A 6,421-nucleotide genomic window follows, 5' to 3' on the forward strand; every position below is an offset into this window, starting at 1 on the left:
ATAATTGTATCAAACTGGGTTTATTTGTGTACATACAAAAAATGGTGGTTGCTCAAATTTTAAACCCCTTTTCACAAACATACCAAGTGACATTTGCTTGTTGATACAGAATTATTTCATTCATTTTCTTAAGGATGAATATGAAAAGAACTCCTCAGTTGAAGTTTCAGACAAAGCATTAATAGGTAGAGAAAGACAAACTTTGTTAGTCTGTTTTATAACCCTGCTCCTTACCAGCACCTAACAATCAAAGATAAGCCACCTCAGAAAGATGTTCGTGCCTGAACTGGTAGAATTTAAGTCATTAGTAGCATTGACACTTAACTGAGTACCCACTTAAGCTTTAGAGTAGACCCGCCATTGCGATAAACAGGATAGATCAGTGCTACCTTGGATCTGCTGCTTTATCGTATATAGACCCAGGAGCACTGCACTTCTGCTGAGCGTGTTTGGGGAGGTCCAACCAACACAGATGTCAACTGCAACAGCATAGATTTAGAAGAGAAATTAACAATATATTATAGTTTACATGATGGTTTCCTAGGAAAAGTACAGTCTCTCAATTATTTGATGTTATTTAAAAGTTTCAAAACACTGGTAGGAGTGATTGAGAGATGCTTGAGCTGGGGGAAAAATTGGACTAGCTGACCTCTCAAGGTCCCTGGAACACTATTTCTGATTCACAAACAGAGAAAAATGAATTCTGCCTGTGGCTTAAAGTGTGAAGAAATTTACATAGGAGGGAGAGGATTTAAAGCTCTGCAGAAGGATTAAAATTTGCTATGAGCACCAGCATAAAAGTGGTACTGTTAAGCAAAAACCTTTATACTGTTAAACAGCACCCCTGTCCTCCAGAGTAATACCATTTACCGATAAGAGAAATGGTCTTTCAGATCAGAGCAAAGGTCACTTTCATGGTGAGTTTGAACGAAGATTTAGACTTGCCTTTGGATTTTCATTTGTTAGTGTACCTACCTGTTTCTCCACTTTCATGGGGATAAATTCTTTACAAGACTATTGCATTAAGAAAGCATGTGATGCTTTCTTAAGGTGATGGCAGCCCAGTGGTCATGCACAGAGCAATAGGAGCTCTCTGAGTTTGAAGTGAGGAAAGCAATCTCAGCTGTGCACCAAGGAGAATAACGCCGGGTAGCACAATCATCCTTCATTACACACTTAAGCCCAAATTTGCAAAGTGGGCAGCAATTCCAGTTGCCTGCATTTCTATCACTTTGGGCTGACCTAGATTTGAAAGAGGAAGGAGGGGGGAGTGAGGAGTGGATATCGAAAGGTTAGAGTAAATCTCCTGGGATCAAACTTTTGCAGTTCCAGTCCAGAGCAATTTTGGATTGAACAACATAAAGATGATGCATTGAAGAACACAGCCACCAGATAATTAAAGCTGCATCCTTATAGCTGGCCTAGGAGTTGGTCTTAAACTGTGGCTTCACCAGTTATGGTACAAAAATAAATCCAATGTCTGTACAAGAACAGATGACCCAACAGATTACCTCACTAAACCACACCAGCATTCAAGGCAACAGCACAAGTGAAAATAAGTTGGCTACCAATACTCACGTCACCTTTGTCTTCCCAGCTCAAACTAGTTTTTTTCTCATTAACTCATATATAGTCATGTTTACTGGGAAAGCCTTCAACATGACACTGGAGCAAGGCTAAACTGCCTCCATAATAAGATACCTTCCTCCACGAGTCTCTTGTCAGATAAATCATGTTGTAACCAATACAAAGCAGTAAAAGGTGAATCTTTCTTATTGTTTGCTGTAATTCAGAATGCAAAAATGTCCTCAAAGTATGATACAGCTTTAGACTTTCCATAAAAGATCCATAGCATAATTTGAATATTCAAGTACTGGTACACCTCTCTTTCAGCCTTGCCGCAGAGGAAATGTTAGGATCGGGGAACATAGTCAACAATGCCAGCCATCTCACACTCTCTTAAAGGTCTGTAGCAAGTCTTGAGTAATTTACAGAATTCATATAGAGAGTTGTTTAAAACATATATTCTCTATTTCATGGGAAAAAAATATATTTTTTTTCATCACAACCCCCCCAAACTTTAAATATGTGTTTTCCCCTTGCCCCAAATCAAGATGTTGCTCATAAGATCTGTGATATTTCCTGTACTAAAATATATATATATATTTTTCTTGCCAGGGTAATCAGTGACTTTATTCCCTTAAAAAAATAATAACGCTTAGCTGGAATATGAATATTCTACATAAAATAGGTACAGTGGTGGTCAGAAAAAAAAAAGAGAGAGAAAAAAAAAGAAAAAAAAGGAATAGAACTAAGGCTGACCCTTCTTATCCCCTTCTCTAGCTACTGTCAGGATTTGGAAGCTTCACATTCTCCTGTACTTCTTTAAAAGAAAGGATAAAAATAGCCCTAATGAGCAGCTCTGTAACTACAAACAGCAAGAATTTCAGTCAGGAAAGAAATGTCACTGTTAAGCTTTCAGTGGTTGTTATATATAACAGCAATTTAAAAACATATAGTGTAAAATGATGAAAGCTACCTTGACAGGGGTGCTTTTAAATCTGCAAGATTTATGGAAATATAAAATAAATATTTAGCATGTTGATTTTACATGCAAGAAGGAGTCAAATGCATGCCATTACCAACATGTTTCCTCCCTCCCCCACTTCTGTTTTCAAGGCAGGGAAATGCATCTCACCATTGTACATATTCTGCTATTTCTTTGTGCTTGGAGACACTCATATGGATCATTATTTAAGAATAAATGAATTAAAATCTGGGGTATTAATTGTGTGACATAGAATAGTTCAAATAGAAATGAGAGCTTATTCTCATCACCAGGTACACTGCCTAGTAGGTGACAGTTTCAAATACTAAATAACACTGGAGATGAGGGAACAAATATTCTCTGTGAATAGGTATAGAGTTAATTGAAGGCTGCCCTATTGTTCTACCACTGTAATCCAAAACACACCTGCAAGGGCTTCCTTCCTCTTTTGATTCACATACACAACTGTTTGAGGTGGAGTCGGGGGGGTAAGGGGAGGGGGAGAAGGAAGTAAAATGAAGTGAAGGGAGGGAAGATGAGAATAAGGAAAGAACTTTGTTTTTCTTCCCATCATATGAAAAGAGTTAATCAAAGTAAAGTGTGTGTTGCAATATTGATGGGGGGAGGGGAAACAAGCTTAAGAGATTAAGTGCATAAATGGAATGGAATTTAGCCACATGCCATTACAGTCAGTAATAGAGGTTTTTTTTTTTTTTTTTCCTCCCCCAAACAAATATCACGAATAGAACCAAACAGTAAGGGATAATTTGGGGTGGTAGTTCTGAAGTCCTCTATTCAATGTCAAGAGAATGCATGAACAGTGATGCATGCTATCTGGCTGAGAAAAGGGAATTCTAAAGTAGGCTCCGTTCTTCATGGCCAGACAATTTCTTTTTTGTGTTCTGCCAGAACTCTAATTGTAAAGGCCTTTTCAATCGCACCAATCAGCCATGTCTTTCAAGTTGGCTCCCCCCATTCTATTATTCAGCTGACAAGCAGTTATAAAAAGAGAGATTTTTTTTTCCACATAGGCAGAAGCTATACGAAGATAAGTGACGCCAGCTACATTTAAATTTTAAAACCAGATTCTTTCATAAAATTGTAGGTTGCTGTCATTCACTTCTTATTTTATCAACTAGCAACTGGCAACACTTTCTCCCTTTAAACAATAATGAAAGGAGATAAGCTAGTGAAATACCTCTGAGTAGGAGTACAGACAAAACAGAGTGCCATAGGAAAAGGACAGATTTTAGCCAGCCCAGAATAAAAAGATTGTAGAATATTTCATGCTACATGGAAAAAAAAAAAAAGACCACACAATTTTAGAAAACTAGATATCACATGGTTTTGTGACTGATAAAAAACTTCCACTTCTGAGACTGATATTGCAGTCAAATAATGGCACAGAGCTCACATGTGAAAAAAATGTGGAAGAAAAAACGAGTTGGGTGGAACATGTTTATTTCAGTGGGGTGAAGTCATACATTTTAATGTTACAAAAAGGTAATTTTATGAAGCCAGATCCTTCTCTTATCCTGAGTTATTAAATTACTTATTTGATTTCAGTGGTCTTATTTAAGATAAGCAAAGAGCCAAAAATCAAGCATAAGCTGTCAGTGCAATTTATAACTGTGCGCAATATTCTTCCACTTAGTATACCTGGATTATGGACTGTCCAGAGAGGTCTGCAGGACAGAGCTCCAGGAGGATAAAACAAAAAGGAAGGATAGAGGAGATAATATGTCCTGTTTTCAACCTTCTGAGGTTAGATCAGCTGCTTCATGCAAGCTGTGGATACTTAAAATCATTAGTATGGCCATTCAGCAGACAAGAAATAAAACGTTGGGTTTTATGGATGAATTTAAGGGAGAAGAAAGGAAGATAAATAGGAATGACTGAAGATATTCCATAAATAATAGGTAGCATCATATTACCCAGGATACGGAGAAGGATGAGGTTCTCAGTGACTTCTTCCTCAGTCTTTACTGGCAAGAGTTCGAACCACATTGCCCAAGCCCCAGAACGCAAAGGCAGGGACTGGGAGAATGGTGAACCACGCACTGTGGGAGATCAGGTTTGAGACCAGCTAATGAACCTGAAGGTGTACAAGTCCATGGGTCCTGAAGAGATGTATCCGTGTGTCCTGAGGGAACTGGCAGATGTAGTTGCTAAACCACTATCCATCTTATTTGAGAAGTCATGGCAATCCAGTGAAGTTCCCACTGACTGGAAGAGGGGAAACAATCCCCTTTTTTTTTTTAAAAAAAAAGGAAAAAAGGAAGAGCCAGGGAACCACAGGCCAGTTAGTATCACCTCAGTGATGAGTAAGATCACGGAGCAGATCCTCCTGGAAACGAGGCTAAGGCACATGAAAAATAAAAATTGATCGGTGACAGCCAACATGGATCACTAAGGGTAGATGACATTTGCTTGACCAGTCTGATGGCCTTCTACAGTGGGGTTACATCATTGGTGGACAGGGGAAGAATAACTGACATCTACCTGGACTTGTGCAAAGCACTTGACATTGTCCCCCATGATATCCTTGTCTCTGAATTGGAGAGGCATGGATTTGACAGATGGACCACTTGGTGGGTAAGGATTTGGCAGTGTAGTAACACTCAATGAGTAGTGGTCAATGGCTCAATGTCCAAGTGGAGATCAGTAATGAGTGGTGTTCCTCAGGGATCAGTATCGGGACTGGTACCGTTAAACACCTTTGTTGGCAACGTGGCATGTTGGGTTTATGTGGCAAGGGTTTAGTTGCAAGGTGTGGCCTCTGTGAGCAGAGCCCAGCAGCTGCCCGATGTCAGAGCAGAGCCAGCTCCTGCCGGCTCCAAAAGGGACCCGCCTCTGCCCAGAGCTGAGCCATGAATGATGTTGGTTGGACTGCTGTGAAAGAAGATTTAAGAAAGGGAAAAAACTACTGCACAACAGCAGCTGGGAAAGTGAGGAGGGAAAAACAGCCCTGCAGACACGCAAGGTCAGTGCAGCAGGAGGGCAGGAGGTCCTCCAGGCACACAGCACAAGTTCCCCTGAGGCCTGTGGAGAGGTCCCTGGTGGAGCAGGCTGTCCCCCTGCAGCCCATGGGTCCCACACGGAGCAGATCTCCACGCTGCAGCCCGTGGAGGAGCCCCCGGTGGAGCAGGTGGATGTGGCCTGGAGGAGGCTGCGGCCCATGGAGAACCCCCGCAGGAGCAGGCCCCGGGCCGGAGCTGCAGCCCTTGGAGAGGAGCCCACGCAGGATCAGGGGGTCTGGGGGGAGCTGCCGCCTGTGGGGGACCCGTGCTGGAGTAGTTTGCTCCTGGGGATGGATGGACCCCGTGGTACGGAGCCGTGTGGGAGCAGTTCTTGAAGAGCTGCTGCCTGTGGGCAGCCCCCGCAGGCTCAGTTCGGGAAGGACGGCATCCCGTGGGAGGGACCCGCGTGGAGCAGGGGCAGCAAGTGACTGGGAAGGGGTGACAGAGACAAAGTGTCATGGACTGATTGTGGCCCCCATTCCCTGTTCCCCTGCGCTGCTCAGGGGGAGAACACAGAAGAGGGTGGATGGGGGGAAGATAGTTTTAGTTTCTAACTTCTCTAGCTTGTTAGTAATATGTAACAAATTTCATTAATCTCCCTATACTGAGTCTGTTTTGCCCATGATGATAACTGTTGAGTGATCTCCCTGTCCTTATCTCAACCCTTGAGCCTTTTTCATTATATTTTCTCTCCCTTCCGTTTTGAGGGTAGATAGTGAGAGCAGTTGTGGTGGAGGTTGGCTGCCCAGATGAGAAAAAACACCACACATGGACAGTGGGATTAAGTGCACCCTCAGCCAGTTTGCTGCTGACACCAAGCTGTCTGGTGCGGTCAACACACCAGAGGGAAGGG

Source organism: Anser brachyrhynchus, assembly GCF_964034855.1.
Source record: "Anser brachyrhynchus genome assembly, chromosome: 2".
Classification (NCBI taxonomy): Eukaryota; Metazoa; Chordata; class Aves; order Anseriformes; family Anatidae; genus Anser; species Anser brachyrhynchus.